The sequence below is a fragment of the Puma concolor genome, chromosome B4 (genome assembly GCF_028749965.1).
Source record: "Puma concolor isolate L17-30 chromosome B4, mPumCon1.1.hap2, whole genome shotgun sequence".
NCBI lineage: Eukaryota > Metazoa > Chordata > Mammalia > Carnivora > Felidae > Puma > Puma concolor.
The window spans coordinates 30,267,321-30,289,014 of record NC_141673.1 but is presented as its reverse complement, the minus strand read 5'-3'; positions in this window follow the sequence as shown (position 1 = coordinate 30,289,014).

The window sequence follows — 21,694 nt, the reverse complement described above, 5'->3', positions numbered from 1 at the left end:
GACAAAAGTGCTGATTCTAATCCTGGTAGCAATCTCTGAGCTTTCAACAACTCTTTGTGTGGGTTCTCCCCTTCCCCCTTTTAAAACTTGCAATTAACCCTGGGTAAGGAGCCTTTTTATTGAAATTTACTTGAGGGACCCATAATTTAAATGTACATGGGAAACAACAAAGACAGAAACTAGGAGTTTTGCCAGGCACCTGGGAACAGCTCTGTATTATCACAGAATCTTCAAATTGGAAGGGACTTTAGAAACCTTCCACCTCAGCCCCCGCACTCTACAGATGAAGGAAGGAAGGTCCAGATGAGAAATGACTTACTCAAGGTCTTAGAGGTGATTTGTGGTAGAGAAGGGCTTAGCAAGCGGGCCCTGGGTTCTTCTCTGACTCCATGCTGACTGAAAGTAGAAGGGAAAATAAAGTCCACTTTGGTGTAGAAATGATTTCTACTAAGATTAGAGGAGGATGAATCATTGGGATTTTTTTTTTTTTTTTTTTTTGAACAGTGATTCAGAGCAAACTGCACAGAGTATGCAAGATACAGGGAAACAATAGAATTTTGGGGTTGACCATTTATATCCTAGCTGTTTACCAAGTGCATAAAGGCATGGAGACTGGAGGTTTTGCCTGTTTAATAATTATGCTTGATCTTAAGATGTCCACAACCATTTTTTGCTGGGTTGTACGCCGTATGGTTTGTGAAGCCTCTATTTATTACCATGGGTAGAATTCTCTTGCAAAACATTTTGCTAGGGGTATCTCCGTGGTGGATATGCTCCAGTCATTTACTCATTGCCAATAAGAATAGTGATAGCTGATATTACAATGCCATTCTACAGATGAAAAGCATTTTGTAGTATGACATATTCTTGACAGATGAATGAATAAAGAAATGGATAATGAACACATGGTGTATATAAATATTGGAAATATACATAAATATTTATGTATACATTTATATATAGGAATATTATTCAGCCATAAAAAAGAAGGGGCATCTTCCATTTGCAATAACATGACTGAATCTAGAGCATTACATTAAGTGAAATAAGTCAGACACTGAAAGACAAATATGCTCTGATTCCATTTTGTTGTGAGTACGTTATGAAGGCGCACACACGAGTTGTGTCTTTTCATACAGCTTTACTCAATCATAAAGCAAGGTTAACATAATTATTAAGCAGGTTCAGGATTTCAAACTCAATGACCTCTCACTACCCATTTAACTTGGCTTCTTACGTGTCACACGAGGCAAAGCACAATAAAAAAATCATACAACAAATATGATATAACAAGGGGTAGGAAGTTAGCAAAGCAAACTCAGAGTCAGTCTGTGAGTTGACACAAGGCCTTGGTCTCGTCCCAGGGCAGCTCTCGGTATGTGCTGCTTATTATGTTCAAGCAATGGAGGATCTGTTTTGTTCAGAAATCAATGGGCAGAGTCTTCAGTGGCAATAGCAGTTGTCTTTTTGATGTGGTCAGACGTGAAATGATCAGTGTCTAGACACTGACGGTGTGCTGCAGAATCCTCCCCTTTAAAGGAATTTAGTCAGTCTTGGGCCATTGCAGACCTCCTCTGCTTCTGTTGCTTCTCAGTTCTGGGTGTTGTCAACCCGTGCAGGTTTGGGAAATATCTGGTCTTAGCTGCAGTGGCCTTGTGTCGCTGCTTGATGTGAGTGACTCCCTCTTGCTCTCTACACATTTGTAGGTGGCGTATGAAAATACACACACACACACACACACACACACACACACACACACACACACCCCAAATTGAAACTGAACTTACAGTGACAGCAAATAGAATGGTGGTTACCAAGGGGTGGGGCATGAGGAAAAAGGAAAAAAAAAAAAAAAAAAAGGAAAAAGACAGAAAGTAGAATGGTGGTTTCCAGAGGCTGGGGGGGGGGGGGGGTGTTATGGCGAGTTATTATTTAGTGGGTACTGACTGAGTTTCAGTTTTGCAAGGTGAAAAGAGTTCTGGAGATGGAGGGTGGAGATGGTTGCACAACGATATGGATGTACATAACGCCGCTGACTGCACACTTAAAATGATTAAGACAGAAAGTGTTATGTGATGTGTATTTTAACACAATGAAGAAATGTCATCCTACAGTTTTCCTATATTTAACGTTAATGTTTTTGTTTCAATTTTCCATTAGCAAAGCCCAAGAGTTGGCAAACTTTTAAAATTCTTCTCTTAAAGATAAAATAGTAATAGATTAAACTTTCATTTTAGGAATCTCAGGGAAGGGTTTAACATGTGGTTTCCAACTCACCTGTCTTGAGGCCATTTCACCATGTGGAAAGTTTGTAATCTAATGTTTTGTTCCAGTGGCTCTGCACTTTTCCCGTTAAATGTTAAATTGATCTGGATGCTGAACTTCTGCTGTTTTCTAAAGCATATCTGAAATTTCAGGGATGAAAAGCCCTTAAATTCTCTGTAGGGACATCCTCCTGCTTTTGAGCCCCACCTGCTATTTAGGCAAGGAAAGTATAATTCAATGGAGGGAGATGTTACTCAGGACTAACAGTCTGCTTTTCAGGGATGTGATTTCCAAGATATTCATAGAATGCCTTCAAACTCTTGAGCAAAGCTTGGGGAGATGGATTTCATAAGAGGCAGAGTGTTTTCTTTAAAAAGCTCTGCAAAAAACCCAAATTATCTTTTACAGACTGGAAGATAACAGTTTAACCAAGGTAAAGAGCTATAAATGGTTATTTATCTATAACAGCTATTACTTTTGCACCAGGACATGATTTTCCACAAAGCTCAAGCCTGTTCCAGAGGACTTTCTGATTTCTTTCCACCGAATGCAAGTGCAGGGCTGTTTTTGCCAATGCTATAGTGCTTCCTTTTCAACAAACAACAGAGCATGTTTTCCATGCTCTTGTCTCTGTGTCACTCTGCTTTTATGGCACAGTGGATGGCACTGTTGTTGTTGTCTTTGTGTTTTTAAAAGTCACACTTTTTCTAAATGTTAGGTACTATCTAAATTTTAATTTGCTTCATATACTCAACTGAAATGATGAAATTACTGTTACTGTGTTTTTGTTCCTAGGGGATGTAGGGTCCTTGTATAAGAGTATCTCTGTCTTTCTCTTTGAACTTAACTTTAATTTCCTCATTCAAAAAAATGGAAATAACAATAATATTATTTCAGAGGTCACTGGGAAATAACACATGCTTGACAAAGTATATGTTAGTCTCCACTCTCTATAAATGAATGAAACAGTTTGTTCAATTGAAATCCATATTGGTTTCAGTTCAGTCCTCAATTGTGTATTTATTAATACCTTTTTTCTTCCTATAGACTCAACTTGAAAGTCTCATGGATACAGATGTTCACTATCTTTCTCCTTCTGTATGCCCACTATCAAGCAAGTCTAGGTTTTTAGTCTTGTTCTATATGTCATTTATAATTATCACCATGAAACACACTTTTATAATACCCCTTCACTCCCCATGCAATGGGAACTAAGTTAAAAATTTTGTGAAGTTTTTTTATGAAGCAATAAAAGAAAGTTATTCATAAAATAAAATAAGGTGGTGAAATCAAGAGACTTACTTATTTAAACTGTTTACAGCCATGCAAATAGAGATAAAATGGTTTGATAGAACACCTATTTTGAAGCAATAAAAACTTTAAGCTGCTATTTGCACCCCAGATTAGGCCCCACCTAGAAGTAATGTGGAATAAAATGAATCAAATTTACCTGTTGACTCATAATCTGGGCAAGAGTTTTTCAGTCTTTCCTTTCCTGTAGTTTGCTGATTTCCCTAGAACACTTACTACCCTTCAGAGCAAGCAGGCTTCTATGGTAACCAGTCAACTGAATGGACCCCGTTGCCAGGAAAGGTACATGAAACAAAACCAAAACAAGGCAGACAGGAAGACAGGGGCTTCCCCAGTGGTTGAATTGAGAGGTGTCAGGGGAAACATAAAAATACAATTATGAAATGGCTCAGTGCAATGTTTTAATATTGATAGTGACAATGAGAGTAGTAAATTATATATTAATATGTGGTTAAATGCTGCACCCTTTTTTTCCCCTTTAAGTATTTTGCTTTTGATCATGTATGCACCAGTTTTTAAACACTGTTCAAGGACTAGCATCTATTAAGAACCAGTTTTTTCCAGGAATTTTACATTTATATTTTAAATCCTTACAGCTACCTTCAAGGTAAATATTGTGATGCTGGTTTTACACCTTCTTCTAAACTCAGTTTAATCATCAGCTATCCCTGATGACTCTCTTCCCACTTAGGTCCCTCAACCACGTGGTCCAATAAAATCCCCTTTATAGCTCTTAATACATTCATAATTAGGCAATTAATGATAATACTTAAAGTTCATGCTCTCTGCTGGCTTGTAGAGTGGGAAGACCATGCCTGGTCACTGGCCTATCCCTAGAGCGTAGCATGGTACCTGGTGCACAATGAATGCTCACTGGATACCTGTGGAATGACCAACATGAAAACATCAAGGTTCAGGGACGTGGCTCAATTGTACACAGCTACTAACATCACAGCCAGAGGCCTTTCCGCTAAACACTCTGCCTGGGATGTTCTTCTTGCCTTAAAAACTTGAAGTACATAGATATTCTCTACAATTGGGTATTAATCACTTTCAGTAGTCTAAAAGGGAGGAATAATATCCTTCCTCTATTTTAAAGATACCTAAAGTCACACGTATTCTTTAATAATAAGTAGGTTGATGATGATAATAATAGTAATAATAATAATAGTAATGACTTACATAAACATGACAGGACTGAGCTCCAAACTTTCAGTTGCATACCCTTTAGGCAAAAATTCCTCCAAACTTTTCCTTAGTGTATTTGGCTAATTAGAAAACAAAAACAAGATTTTCCAGTCGACTTATATCATAATCGTTTGTATATTTGTCAGGTTGTTGTTGTTGTTTTTCATTTGACAACAAGCATTTTGAGAGCAGTGACTTTATTGCCTTTGCTCTATATTCCCAGCTTAGATCCTGGTACTTACGTAGCAGCAACTCAATAAATACTTGTTAAATAAATGCATTCTGTTGCCAATACCCTATTACTGTATGTGCTAGTTAGTCTCTTTCCTCCTCTATCTATATATGTCAGAATAGTCCAAGTGATATTTGGTAACAACCTCAAAATTTCAGGTTATTTTCCACTCATGATGTCAGGAAGAGCTTTGTCTATTATCGTCACATAGGGACTAAAGCTGAAGGAGAATCTACTATCTTATGACACTGCCATCTAATCACTAAGCTGCAGAGTATACCACAGCAGGAGATGAGAAAGAGCTGGGGAGTCAAGCATAAGCCAAGAAACACTGGATCCAGAGGGTAATTCACATTCCTTTGTCCAGCACTGTCATGTGGCCACACCTAACTTCAAGGGGGCAGGGAAATATCTAACAAAAAATAGAGGAGAATTAGATGTTGGTGAATATCAACAGCTCCTATCACATAACCATAATCTATGATCTCAGGCTTTGTGAAAGAGGGGGCAAGATGGCAGACAATAGGTCAAAGGAAAGATAAGAGAATGTCCAGAAAAAACAAAATATGGATGAAGTAGAGGAGAGAGAAAAATCTAAGCTGTAGGGTTGTTCTGACAGCGTTAGCTTCTAAGGTAGAATTAAGCCTTCAAAAAAACCAATCTTAACTTCTCAGTGCTTCTCTATTGCTCGTCCACATGATTTGTTAGTACAGTTGATTGTTCTTATACCATTGTGAATCATGTTTCCTTGGGAAAGACAATCACAAAGGTTTCCTGGATCATTTCTCGTGCATAAGGTATAGAAGAATAAAGAATACTGCCTTCAATTTGAGGTAGGTGTAACAAATAGAAAATAAGGAACTGAGGTGTCTCTGACACTGGAATACATTATTACTCTCTTTCTCATCTTTCTGTAGCACTACTTAAAGTCCCTTACTATTTCCTTCCTTGCTAGGATAAACACCACAAAGGAAAGAATTATAGGCATCTTATTTATGGTTGCCTCCCAGAGTCCACAAACACAAATCACATACTTGGTGTTAAATAAGTATTTTTTCATCGATGGCTTCAAAGGACAACTTTGGGGGATGAGCTTCAACACTTGCAACTAAACATTCATATCCTGAGGTGGTCCCTTTGGAGAATCACAGAAATACTGAAGTTGCCATTCATTTGATTAGCTATGTTTTAGGCAAGCAGGGAAGTCATTTTTGATCTTTGGGTTCATCCTTGGCAAGATCTGCTCAGCCATTTTCTTTCCAGTTGGTGGTTTGGTATCCCAGCAGTATAGCTTATGGCTGGTAGTCAATTAGTTGTGAATTTATTTTTAATCTTTAGCAAATGTCCCTTGTGAACAAGCACAGGATGCATCATAATTATCATCAACTACTATCCTTTCAACTCCCCTGTGTGCCTGGCCAAGTCTATGCAAAACAGAGACAAAATGCGGTTTTAGTAAAAAGAGGCTGACAGAACAAATAACGATCATTCACTTTTTTCTGTATTAAAAATAATTTACATTGTGTGGAGGAGTGATTTTCTTATTTTCTGATAAAATGCTTGATGGAGGAGTAACATTTTAAAGAGGGTTACAAAAGAAAGAGGAACAATGATAGAGCATACAAACACCAACACGTCCTTTGATAACTGTACAAGTTTAATAATTGGTAAATGATAACTGTCAGATGGTGACGATAATCTGTTGAAGAGAAGATAAAATGGACATTTTTGGTAACATATTAGTACTTATGTCTGACCATTTAACTGTCCAATTGCTTTAAAACAGATCTCAAAAAGGTATTTGATTGCTAACATTATGAGGCTCTTTGACTCATTAAGAAATGAAGAAAAGGAATAGTTTGTTATGTACAGAAATCATTTCCTCATGACTCAATCAGGAACAAACATCCACCTGATTCTAAAAGAAATCCTTTGAAAATATACCTTACCATGATTGAAAATAGGATTTTCATGGCATTGACTTTAGCTGTGAGTCTCCAATTTGAACTTTTAATGAAACCCATGTATTTGAGAATAAAAGGGTATTTGGTTTTTAACTAATTTTTAAATTTTGAATAGAGGATTATTTTTGCATTGTTCAGGGCACCTGTTTGCTTATTTTGTATGTAGACACCAACCAATTTACCTGTTGATGAGTATGATAAACTCAGTATCACAGTCCAAAGGATATGTCTTAGACATAAACATCTGGGAAACATTAATAATTAGTATAAAAAGGAAGTGGCTTTAAAAAAGCAGCACCTCACTAATAAAGGGCTAGACCATCATCATTCCTTTCCCTTTCTTTACCTCCCTGAAAATAAGGGTCCTCTTTTGCTAAATGCATGGGAAATACCTATTGTTTCTTTTTCTGCTCCAGGAAAAGAATAGAACTGTACCTAACTGTATGTATCATATGAAGGACAGGCAATCCTGAGGTTGGCTCCATGGACAATTTTGAAACTCCAGAAAAGCCATGAAGATAAGAAGGGACAAGGTTACTGTGTTTAACAGCCTTAGGAAAAGAAAAAGATGAACAAACTTTCTTTCAACCTGAGAATGTAATAAAGAAATATTTAGACTCACTAGAATCTTGCATTTCCATATCTTTTTAAGTAGGAGACTCTGAGGTACACTTTTTTATGTGCAGTTGTGAGATTTGACACAGAACACAATGTTCTGTTATTTCAGAAATATGACTAAAAAGAGAGAGAAAAAGATGTTTAAAATAAAATAAAGAACACAGCCCAAGCCATATAAAGTTAATGTGTGTGAATGTGAGCATATTTTTTAACTTTTTCCTTATATTACACTAGAGATGGCTGAAAGTCAGCTGCTGTGCTTGAGAGGGGCAGTGCCCTTGCTCTTGTATATGACTCTGAGGTCACCTTTTCCAATTTGTAAAGGGAGGATCTTTCTACCAGCTTCTTTTTTCTTCCCCCTTTGGGAGATGATGTAACATTCAGAAGCAGGAAGGAGCCTGGGAAGTGAGAAAGACCCAAGAGTTCTGGAATCTATCAGGCCTGTATTGGACTCTTAATCCTATCACCATTTCCTCCCCATGTGGCTTTGAGTCAGTCCCGTAGGCTTTCTGAGCCCCAATTTCCTTATCTATCAAATGGGACTAATATCTTTCTTGCGCAAGTTCTGTGAGGATTAAATGACACAAAGTATGAACTATTTCTGATAGAATGACTTGATATCATATCTTGGCACCATGTGATCAATGGAGTTATATTTGCTCATTGATTCATTCATTTATTGACTCATTCATTTGACAAATATGAATTGAGCCCCTGCTATGTGCTAGCTGTTGAGCCTACAAAAGTAGCTTAGATAAACCTGGTCCTTGCCCTTACTGAGTTCAGAATTGTGGAAGTAAATGACAAACAGGTAAACAGTAATCACAAGACAGTAAGATGTACTAGGTTCTTATTTATTTTTTTTAATTAAAAAATTTTTTAATGTTTATTTTTGAGGTGGGGGGGGAGGGACAGTGAGAGGGAGAATCCGAAGCAGACTCCAGGCTCTAAACTGTCAGCACAAAGCCAGATGTGGGGCTTGAACTCATGGACTCTGAGATCATGACCTGAACTGAAGTTGGACTCTTAACTGACTGAGCCACCCAGGTGTCCCAAGAGGCAGAAAATATTTAGTTGACTCTCTTTTTGTGACATCAGGAGTCATTTATACTCAATTAACGAACCATTATTTCATTACAATTTGCAAAATTTTGATAGTCTAATTTTATGATTTCTTCTTCACATATTAGCTGAAGCATTTTTATAAAGCAAAACTTCCTTTACTTACCATATTGATAATTCAGTTCACATAGGAAAAGCTTGATTTTTTGCCTTTATTTATCAATGGTGATGAAATTAAAAATTTTTAATAGAATTATTAAATCCTCATGAATTTAAAATATTTGTTAAGTTTCTTGCAATTTGTATAATTATTAATGCTCAAATTATCCCCCCTTTTTTGTGTGAAGAGGAGCAGAGGCCTCTTTATGTTGGCTACTGAGGCCTGCTGATATGACCCTTGTAGTCTGTGACAGTTTCCTTGTTATTTAGTATATAGCAAGGAAACTTGTTTCCTGCCCCAGTCCTTTGAGTCCTTTGAGAATGGTATTTAGAGACCATAATCTGGATCTGGGAATACTAATGTGTGTGTATGTATGTGTGTGTGTGTGTGCACACACACGTTATATATATTCTAAGAAATACATATTTTTGAAAAGGTAAAATACATTATGAGTTCACACCAATACTCCCAGTTCAAATCTAGGAACACTGTTTTTTTAAAATTTAATTTATTCTAGGGGTGCCTGGGTGGCTCAGTCGGTTGAGCACCCGACTTCGGCTTAGGTCATGATCTCACGGTTCATGGGTTCAAGCCCTGCGTCGGGCTCTGTGCTGATAGCTCAGAGCCTGGAGCCTGCTTCGGATACTGTGTCTCCCTCTCTCTCTACCCCTCCCCTGCTCACGCTCTGTCTCTCAAAAATGAATAAACATTAAAAAACATTTAAAAAATTAATTTATTGTATCTTATACATATCCTTCCTTTGTTCTGTGCTGAGAATACTGGTGCTCAAGGTCATCAGAAATAACTGAATTAGAAATGCTACATATTTTTTCATTTATTTTATTCCACAATATTAATAGTCTTAGATTAGTGATACTAATACTATCAGCATAATATGATCACCTGAAACTAGTAAACATTTTGTTTTGCAATTTTTTTTTTGTCCTAAGGTACATCCTACTAGGGATACCAGTCAAATGATTGTGTTTTAAAGTCACTTAATACAGTCTTCTCTGTGTGGTCTTCCTAATTAACTGGATAAAGAATTACACTTATTTTATGTTTATGTATTTTTGATATTGCTTTAAAAATTGTTTTGTGATTAATAAAAACTATTCACATGGTTCTAAGTCAAATATCCTAAACAAAAAAGGATTTAAAAAAGTTTAGTTTCTATTCCTGAACCTTCACCATTTAGATAATTATTTTTAATTTTATGTTTAATTCTTCTATTGTTTTTGTTGATATAAGCTAATATGTATGAATTAACATTCCCCCCCTCCTTTTTTATCTTCTCTTTTTTTAAAAAAAAATTTTTTTTTCAACGTTTATTTATTTTTGGGACAGGGAGAGACAGAGCATGAACGGGGGAGGGTCAGAGAGAGAGGGAGACAGAGAATCGGAAACAGGCTCCAGGCTCTGAGCCATCAGCCCAGAGCCCGACGCGGGGCTCGAACTCACGGACCGCGAGATTGTGACCTGGCTGAAGTCGGACGCTTAACCGACTGCGCCACCCAGGCGCCCCAATCTTCTCTTTTTTTAAAATAAATAGGTGCACACACTATTTTTCCCACCTTGCCTTTTTCACATAAGAATGTGTCTTTCCCTTATGGACCATTTTATTTGCTTCCTCTATTTCTTAAGCATATTTTTTTAGTATTTAGGAAGATTTATCTTTTTATTGTAATACTTGCCTTTATATGAACAATTAGAAAAATAGCAATAGTCAACCAAGATGGCAATATAAGAAGCTCTTAAGTTTCCCTACTCCATTGACACACTGAATGTACCTCAGAAAGAAATCCAGAAACTAGCTGAATGACTACTGCATATTAGGTGAATAAGAATAGACCCTCACTGAAATGGGTGGGAGAGGCTGAGACACACTCTCATCACAATGAAAACACACTGAGCTTAAACTACATGTTAGACCAGATGAACCTAACTAACAGACACGTACAAAACATTCTATCCAATCACACTAGAATAAACATTCGCAAGTGCTCGTGAAACATTTTCCATTGTAGATCATATGTAAGACCACAAAATAAGTCTTAATAAAGTTAAGAAAACTGAAATAACATCAAGCATATTTTGTGACCACACTGGCATGAAACTAGAAATCAATTACAAAAAGAAAAATGGACAATTCACAAATATGTGGGAATTAAACAATGTGCTCCTGAACAACTAATGGGTCAAAGAAGAAATCAAAAGAGAAATACAGCATCTTGACACAAATGAAAAGGAAAGCACACCATACCAAAATTTATGGGACACAGCAAAAGCAGTTCTAAGAGGGAAATTGATACCATTAACCTCTTACGTTAGGAAACAAAAAAGATCCCAAATAAATTACCCAATTTTACACCTCAGGGAACTCTCAAAAGAGGAACAAACTAGGCTGAAAGTTAATAGAAGGAAAGAAATAACAAAGATCAGAATGGAAAGAAATGAAGTAGAAACTAAAAAGACAATGGAAAAATCAATGAAACTAAGAGCTGGTTTTTTGAAAGGATAAACAAAATAGATAAATCTTTAGCTAGGCTGACAAAGAAAAACAGAGAAAAGACTCAAATAAAAGAAATTATAAATGAAAGAAGATGCATTACAACTAATAGCACACAAACACACAAGATCATATGATACTAGTCTGAACAATTATATGCCAACAAATTGGACAACCTAGAAAAAATGGGTAAGTGACTGGAAACATATAGCCTATCAGGACTGAATCATGAAGAAATAGAAAATCTGAACAGCCCAATCACTAGTAAGGAGATTGAATCAATAATCAAAACCTGTCAACAAAAAAGCCCAGGGTCAGATGGCTTTATTGGTAAATTCTACCAAACATTTAAAGAAGAATTAATTCCAATTTTTTCAAATTCTTCCAAAAAATAGAAGGAAGGGAATACTTCCAAACTCACTTTACAATCCTAGCATTACTCTGATACCAAAGCCAGAAAAGGACACTACAAGAAAAGATAATTATAGGTAACATCTCTGATGAACATAGATGCAAAACCCTCACGAAAATACTAGGGAAGCAAATTCAACAGTTTTTTAAGAGGATCATCCACCACAATTAAGTGGGATTGATTCCAGGAACTCAAGGATGATTCAACATCCACAAATCAATAAATATAATACACCATAATAACAAAATGAAGGATAAAAGTCATACAATCATCTCAATAAATGCAACTTTTTTTTGACAAAATTCAACATCTTTTATGATAAAAACACTCATCAAACTGTGTATAGAAGGAATGCACTTCAACATAATAAAGATCATGTATGACAAACTCACAGCTAATATCATCCTCTAAGGTCAGGAATAAGAAAAAAATGATCACTCATCACTTTTATTCAACATAATACTGGAAGTCTTTGCCAGATCAATCAGGCAAGAAAAAGTAATAAAAGCATCCAAATCAGAAAAGAAGAAAGAAAGTTGTTTCTATTGCAGATGACATGATATTATATATAGAAAGCCTCAAAGACCCCATCAAAAACTGTTAGAACTAATCAATTCAGTACACTTGCAGGATCCAAAGTCAACATAAAAACATTTATTGCCTTTCTATATACTAACAGTGAATATCAGAGACATTAAAAAAATAATCCTATTTACAGTAGCATCAAAAAGAATAAAATACTTATAAATAAATTTAACCAAGGAGGTGATAGATCTGTACACTGAAAAGTATAAGAGATTGACGAAAGAAATTGAGAGATGCCAATAAATGGAAAGAGAGTCTGTGTTCATGGATTGAAAGAATTAATGTTGTTAAAATGTATACACTACCCAAAGCAATCTACAGATACAATACAATACCAACAAAAATTCAAATGGCATTTTCCACAGAAACAGAAAAAACAATTCTAAAATTTGTAGGGAACCACAAAAGACCCCAAATGGCCAAAGCAATCTTGAAAAAGAAGAAAGCTAGAGGCATCACACTACCTGATTTTAAAGTATATTATGAAGCGTATTACTATATTATAAAGCTGTAGTAATCAAAACAGTATGGTTTGGCATAAAAACAGTCACACAAATCAATGGGACACAATGGAGAACACAGAAATAAACACATAATATATGGTCAAATAATTTTTGACAAAGGGCCCAAGAATATAATACAGGGAAAGGAAAGTTTCTTTAATACATGGTATTGGGAAAACTGAACAACCAAATGCAAAAGAATAAAACATCATACACAAAAATCAACTCAAAATGAATTAAAGACTTAAACCTTAGGCCTGACACCATAAAACTCTTACATGGAAATATAGGAGATAAGCCACTTGACACTGGTCTTGGGAATTATTTAAAAAAAATTTTTTTTTAACATTTATTCATTTTTAAGTGACAGAGAGAGACAGAGCATGAACGGGGAAGGGGCAGAGAGAGAGGGAGACACAGAATCCGAAGCAGGCTCCAGGCTCTGAGCTGTCAGCACAGAGCCCGACGTGGCGCTCGAACTCAAAAACTATGAGATCATGACCTGAGCCGAAGTCAGACGCTCAACCAACTGAGCCACCCAGGTGCCCCCGGAATGATTTTTTTGATTTGACACCAAAAGCAAAGGCAATAAATGCAAAAATAAACAAATAGAACTACATCAAACTAAAAAATCCCCACGTCTGTACAGCAAAGAAAATTTAAAAAATGAGAAAACAACCTATGGAATAGGAGAAATTATTTGCAAACCTCATTTCCAAGAAGGGGTTAATATCCAAAATATACAAGAAACTTGTAACACAATAAAAAAATTAAAAAATGAGAAAAAGACTTAAATAGACATTAAAAAAAAGCAAAAAAAAAAAAAAAATGCCCAGCAGGTACATGAAAAGGTGCTTAACATCACCTTTTTTTATGCAAATGAAAATCATAGTGAGATATTACCTCATGCCTGTTAAGATGGCTATTATTAAATAGAAGATAATAAATGCTGGTGAGGATGTGGAGAATAAGGAACCCTTGTACACTTTTAGTGGGGATGAAAATATGCAGGTTCCTTAAGAAATTAAAAATATATGGGTGCCTGGGTGGCTAAATTGGCTGAGCATCTGGCTCTTGATTTTGGCTTGGGTCATGACTCTAGGGTTGTGGGATTGGGCCCCATGTAGGGCTCCACACTGCACGTGGAGCCTGCTTGGGATCCTCTGTCTGTCTGTCTGTCTGTCTCTCTCCCACCCATCCCTACCTCTGACCCCTGGCCCCTCTCCCCCCTCTCTAAAAATTAAAAAAAAAAAAATAAATAAAACAACTGTAGCTACCATATGACCTAGCAATCTGACTTTTGGGTATATATCCAAAGGAAATGAAATCATTATCTCAGATATCTGTACTCCCATATTTACTGCAGCATTATTTACAACAGTTAATTTATGGAAATAACCAAATGTTTGTTGACTAATGAGTACATAGAGAAAATGTGATATATATTATCTCTTAAAGCCTTTAGTGTGTGTGTGTGTGTTTGTGTGTGTATACAATGGAATATTACTCAGTCTTAAGAAGTAAATCTTGCCATTTAGGACAGTATGGGTAAACCTGGAGGACATTATGCTAAATGAAATAACCATACAGCAAAATATAAATACTGCATGATGTAACTTATATGTATAATCTAAAAAAGTTAAAGCAAAAAAGTTGAATTTGTAGAAACAGAGGTAGAAAAGTGGTTGCCAAGGGCTAGGGTGTGGGGGAATAAGGTTGGTAAAAGTGTATAAACTTTCATTTATAAGTTAAATAAAGTCTAAGAATCTAATGTACAAAGTATAATACAGTAACTATAGTTGCTAACACTATATTCTATAATTGGAATTTGCTAAAAGAAGAAATTCAATGTTCTACCCCTCTCCTAAAAAAGGAAAATATGTGAGGTGATCAATGTGTTAATTGGCTCAATGGATGAGGAGGGAAATCCTTTCACAATGTATATATATCAAACCATTTTAAAAACCTTATAGTTATATGTGTCAATTATACTTCAATAAGGCTGAAAACAAAACAAAACAAAACAAAACAAAACAAAACATTCCTCTCCTCCTCTTGATTGTCTATGGAGTTCCTACTATTATATTCATAGGAGTTAGTGTTCTGCATCTTTCAACAGCATTTGATTTGATTCATATCTTTTCTTCCCAATTAATAAGATAATCAGTAGGCTTATTCTACTTTCCATATGGTCTCCTCATTTTCCTCCCATTTTTGATAACTACTTAATCTATATTGTTAGAGCATGTATCAATTACATATATCAATACTATATTTTCTCATTTACAGCCTTCATTTTATTATATGACTACAAATATATAGCATGGTTTGTTCTCTTCGGCTTGGATTTTAGTTTTCAGGGGATAGTCTGTCACTTAGTTTCTTACAGACGTTTTGATATCTTTATTGGTATATATATTTTTAAGGGAAATTTTGGAGGATTAAAAACTATGCCACTACCTCTATCTTCTCAGAATTCTCAATATCACTTGAGTACTTAATGGTTTTCCCCTGACTGTTTATTTTACATGTGCTCTATTATTTTCAGTGCATGCTTCTGCAGGATGTATTTTCTTTTTAAGGAAAGCGTATATAACATTACATCAGAAATGCTTATTGAAGCAGCATTTTATACTCACATTTGAACAGAGCATTTTGGAAGAAATAACAATGTTACAAAGTACTTTAAGCATTTATTCCTAAATAAAGTATTATTTCTGTATTTTTTCCAATTTACATTTCCCAAAGAGGATAAACATTAAATATGTAATTAGATGAAAGAAGAGACAGGTAGAAGAGAAAGAGGAGAAGTGATATTATACCAATAATCTGTGCTTTACTGATGACTTTAAACTTTGTCCAGATAAATTTATCAGTTCTTAGAAGAGTAATAAAACAGTGGATTTAGGATCATTAGTACTTATAATGAGATTTCTTCCTTTAAGCAAATCCCTTATTTTAGAAGAAAAGTAAAACGTTAACTCTTAGGAATCATTATGCAATAACTAGAAAGCAGTAAAATTTTACAGGAGTTGGTCCAAGTCCAGTGACTTTCTGGTTTGTGAAAAGTTCAGTGAAAATTGAGTAAATGGCTCACATAATGGGAAGTTTAAGTAATAAAAAGGGAGAGATGGAGAGATGAAGATACTCTGCCACCAGGACATAGTGCAGTTTTGGTGATTGTTGCCTTAGATTCTAGTGTTATGCTTATTATAGGCAGCAGCAGAATATCATAATTATAAAGACGCACTTTTGGTGTTAAAAAAATAGAAAATCCACGATGGAAGGGTTTTGGGGCTTAAAAAGAACTTGGGAGATATTATTATATATAATGTTTTCTAATTATTTTCACCTTTGCTCTCTTGGTGCTTAGGAAGAAAACTCCAATAGAGTACTGTGAACTACCATATATTAGGTTCTTACCACATGGCCAAGAGCTGGGTATGCTACATACATGTGTCTTATTTAGTCTTCCCACTTATAAAAGGCATAGGTGGGAAAGTGATGCATAAAGAAGTTAGGTGACTTGCTGAAGGTCGCAGAGCTAGTAAGTTGTGGAGCCTGGGTTTGAACTCAGGTCAGTCTGACTCTTGACCTGTACCCTTAGCCGCTGTGAGTGTGTTTAGAAAACCACATAGTTTACAGTGAAAGTAAAGCTTTTAAATGACTTCTATTCCTGTTCAAGCTAAGTTCCACGTAGGTAGCTGGGGGTGCATACACAATGAAGAAAATACCATTCTTTCCTGAGGATATAACAGTCTCTATTGAGTTGATACTCAGCAGAGAATCAACTCAGTTGCTTAGACGGCTCAGTTCAGCAAGCTCTTCTGAGTGCCATACAATGTACCAGGCTTCAAGGACATAAAAATGAGTGAGACACAGATTCAGCTCTTGGACTCAGTAGGGGGCAGGTTACATTAACAGATGTATATAAAACAAAATAGAAGCTCAATTCTAGAGAATTGCCAAGTTAATCTTCAAGTTGAGTCTGAGGAAGGTAGGTAGAGGGTGATGAGTGGTGGGAGGTGTCTAAGGGTGACCCACTCCTCTTGGTTTGCCCAGGACTTTCCCTCTTTTACTCCCAAAGTTCCCACATTTCAGGAAATGTCTCAGTCTTGAGAAAACTGAAATGGCTAGTCACATAGGTTTCTGCCGGTTTGGAGCATTAATGATTTCCCATTAAGGAACTAGTGAATCTCTAGTTAATCCTACGAGGAAAATCATGATTTATGATCATCACTCTAAAAATGATGATTTTCTTTCCTATAAGCAAGATTGTAATTAAGTGATCTCGATTTGCTGCCTTAGTCGAATTGTAAAGTCAACAAGTCCATTTTGCTTTCTTATTTGGTAGGAACCTATGCTGTCATCAAAGACTTTACCAAAGCCCAAGAGATGGAGGCAACATCATGTAGGCCCAGTAAAGGTAACAGGTACATACAGACTACTTGCAAGGGGGCAGACTGTTTAATGAATAAAGAGCTACGTTTGAGAAGCTCTGAGTTCAAAAGTCAACTGGCAGGGTTTCAACGAAACATCACCACTAGAACGGTCTTGGGTGTGCAATCATGTCCTACATCAGCAGGGTCACCAAGTTTAATGCACCCATTTACAGCTCATAGTGCATGGGGCTTGTCATATGCTTCACCAAGGGCCCTCTTTTATTATTTTGAACTTATGGTGTTATTTTACTGTTTTATGACGAGGCCTATCTATCATATCACCACTGTAAAGATGTCTAGAAACTTGAAGCATTGCCTTTTAAGGTATCCTATCACATGATTAACATTTTATTTTTCTTACTTTGTTTCTCTTTTCTTCCCTCCCTTGAGAGTCCTCATTTCATCTTTTCCTCTGCCTTCTCTTTTCCTTTCCTCCATCTTACTTTCTACCCCCTCTCGCCTCTCCTCTCTTTTGCCTTCTTTTTCCCTCTTGCTCCACTCTTCCTCTTGTGTCTTCTTTATGTGTTCTCCCACCCATCCTCTTTGAAGGAACAGAGGATTGTGATTCTCTTTAGCAGCAGGACTCATTCCCTCTCATGTGCTTCTTAGCAAAGACTTAACTTGAAGAATGAACTGCTGAGAACATAATTAATGTTTTGTTTTTATTGATGTAGCAATAAATAAAGAAGTCTTCCTGAATATCTGGCAGCATTGGAAGCATATGAAAAGGGAATTACTGGCCAGGAAGGATTGGTACATATGCCTCCTCGCTTTTCTAAGGAATGCATGGGTCTGATTTTCTAGTGCCTGGGTGCATCCTGGAGGACTTTTAAGTTCTATTATTGGGGGAAAAATAGCAGGAGCTCTTTTGTAGTAGAGTGGGGGAAAAAAAAAAGGAAGGAGCCAGATGATAAGGAGACATGAAAAGTGGTTTTCGTTTATTTGTTTGTTGTTTTGAGGAGAGCTGGAGACAGAAACGAATATAGATGACCAAAGCTCAGAAACCGGAACAATTCTTTTTTTATTTTTTTTTATTTTTTTTTTTATTTTTATTTTTGGGACAGAGAGAGACAGAGCATGAACGGGGGAGGGGCAGAGAGAGAGGGAGACACAGAATTGGAAACAGGCTCCAGGCTCTGAGCCATCAGCCCAGAGCCTGACGCGGGGCTCGAACTCACGGACCGCGAGATCGTGGCCTGGCTGAAGTCGGACGCTTAACCGACTGCGCCACCCAGGCGCCCCCGGAACAATTCTTATACTTCAGACCCATCCCTAAGTTAATTCTGAAATTGGTTGTGGTTCCATAAGTGTTAGGGCCGCTGATTCAGGAAGATGGCTGCATTGAGGATCTTCTTAGAATGCCCCAGAGCAATCTGATTTAAAAAGCCATCCTATTACCCTATCTTGGAGACCTACTAGCAGGTCTCTTTGCCCCAACATAACAGCAGACACCTTAGCTGACCCGTGTCTAGAAGCTTCCTGTGAATCATTATGTCACTTCATGAAGACAAACTCTAGCAACACCCCAGAGAGATCACTTAGTGACAAGTAGACACCCAAAAGGCTACAGAAGGTGCTTGTTTACCTAAAAACTGTGGACATAAAAGGAGTACCATCATGTATCTTGAGAGAGTCATGGAGGGAGGGGCATGGCCACCTCTTCTATAGATGTAAAACTCACAAGGATGAGAAAGATGAACCTTTACATAGATTGTCTATGTTGGTGGTATATGGGAAACTGGAACGTAGTGATGGAAAGGAAGTTTAAATTTTAGCTCTTTTGTCCTTCAGAAGCCACTGACTTGGTCTGTAAAGTTGGTAATTAACTGAAACTCTAGTCTTCGATTGTTTTCCATTTGTGGCCTGATCTCTTTGAGTCTCTCACAGTAATCCTTTCATTGTATTATTTAGGAGGCTGGTATGCTTCTAGGAAGGGGAAAGTCTTTAAAACAAAAACTATGTTGAATTTTAATCTATTTGACTTTTTAGACAATCTCATTTAAACCCCTCACCTCATATATGGCTCTGACCAACCCTTGGGATCTGAACTGGTAGAGCTGAGATGCCTGTGTCCTACAGATAATGCATAAAGCTTGGAGTGGGGGGGAAAACTCTGAGCAAGAAGAGCTTCTCTCTATTTACCATGTCATGTGAGCCATGATACTTCATTATCTTCACACTCTGATTAACCTTGCAAAAAATATACTGCCTAACCTGTTTAACCAGGCAGGCCTCCAGGAAGTAACCTTTTTTTTTTTTTTCCTTTAAACCATAGATTCCTGACTAAATTTTAAAAGAAGAAAATCAGTTCCTCTCCAAGGGATTTTATGACTGTGTTACTAGCCAATAAACCAAGTAACTATGAAAAAGAGTTATTCTATACCTTTACTGAGAGAGCAATGGAATGTCCAGTCAACATATAATCTTCATTTTATGATCACTGTTTTAACTCTAGCAACAATGAAAAAATTTCTCCTCTGCCATAAGAACATTATTACATTTTATTTTATTTCTCTGTAGGATGCCTGAGAAAAAGGCCACCTCAAACTAGAGGGCGTTTAAAATAGCACTTTGAATAAACAGAACATCTCTGTATAAGATTGTATATTTCACCTTTTAGAAAATAGCCAGGCATAAAATGTTGGGTGGCTTTATCATTGGCATGCTGGTTTAGGACTGAAGAAAATCATAGACAGTAGAGAAAAAGGAAAACTATTTTTTCTGTAATAATTTCTACTAGAGGCAAAAATCTCATGTCATGATGTGGTAGTTAGACCTCAATTCTGTGTTTTTGTTTATCAAAGATATGAAAAGTATCGACAATAAAATAATATATATTAGAATTAGGAATAATGGAAGCATATTGACTATAATTTAGCCTTAAGTCTAAATCTTAGGCAAAGAATGATTACTTTTATGAGATACAGTATAAAACATACTGGGCAAAGAAGATACACACACACACACACACACAGACACACACATATACACACACACACACACACACACACACACACACACATATATATGAATGATATTAATTTCTATCTAATTTCTATGATGTCCTTTTGAGTATTGTGTACAAATTCTCTTACTTTGTATCTGTTTCAGGTAGGAGGCTAGAAACAAGTGTCATCTTACCTATGGGAGAAGAAATGAGTAACACATTGGAATGCCTCCTTTTTTTCCCCATCCATTGAGACATATTCTTCCTGAGAACATGTATTACACAACTTAAAAAGAGACACACATCAAAATCAGGGCTTGGGTATGAGATCCTACGGAAATAGTATGGTAACAAACTTTTCATTGATCTTCCCAATCCAAGTATTTAAAAATTCAAACAGTTATTAAAATTTTTCTTTTAGGTAGTCTGTTCAGAAACAACACAAAGTAAAAATAAAAGCATGCTGGGGCACCTGGATGGCTCAGTCAGTTAAACATCTGACTCTTGATTTTGGCTCATGATCTCACGGTTTGTGAGTTCGAGCCCCACGTTGGGCTCTGCACTGACAGCACAGAGCCTGCTTGGGATTCTCTCTCTCTTCCTCTCTCTGTGCCCCTCCCCTGCTTGTGTTCTCTTTCTCTCTCTCAAAATAAATAAATAAATAAATATTAAAAAAAATTTAAAAAGCATGCTGTTAAAAATGTATACAAAAATAGTATTGAATACTTACTCATTTGGAAAGATCTAATAGGATTTTTTGCTTATAATTTATTGACATACTTATTCTATGTATCAAATGTTATATAAAGTGCAAGGATTATACTAAGGAAAGGTAAATAATGATGAAACATTTAGAAATGTTTTCTTAAGAATCTAATCAAAAGTAGTATTTCAAGAGATACAAATTCTAGAAACATAGGAAAGAGTAGGTAAATTACCGTGTTTGACATTTTTATCCTTTCTTCCTTGTTTTTCAGCACTGGACAGCACAATGACCCGAACCTCATGCAGGGAAACAGAATGCAATTCTTTTCAGGGCTTGGAAACTTTTGAAAATGTTCTGATACCAGTTCTGTTTATGCATATGTGACAAGAATAGACGTTAAGCTAATTCAATGGCATCTCACCATGTTGCAATATATATCAAAATATCTTGCAAAACACTCAAAGGAAGTCTATGACGGGAAAAAAAAGACTTTTTAGTGGCAATATAGAGATAAACAGAAGTAATTTGGAAAAGGCATGTCAAACTAGGTGCAAAAAAAAAAAAGTCATGATTTTGTGACTCTACAAAAGTTCATTATACTTTATATTCCTTGCGGAAAATGAAAATTCTATAATGGCTTTGATAAAGGGAGTAAGGCATTTAAATGAAGAAAGACAGAATGGCTAGAGTCTCCTTTCTGCCTCCCTTCCCTGCCCTGTCATAATTCCCTCCCTCCCTCCTTTCCACCTTTCTTTCCTTCCTCCCTTCCTGTGAGCCTACCTTCTTTCCT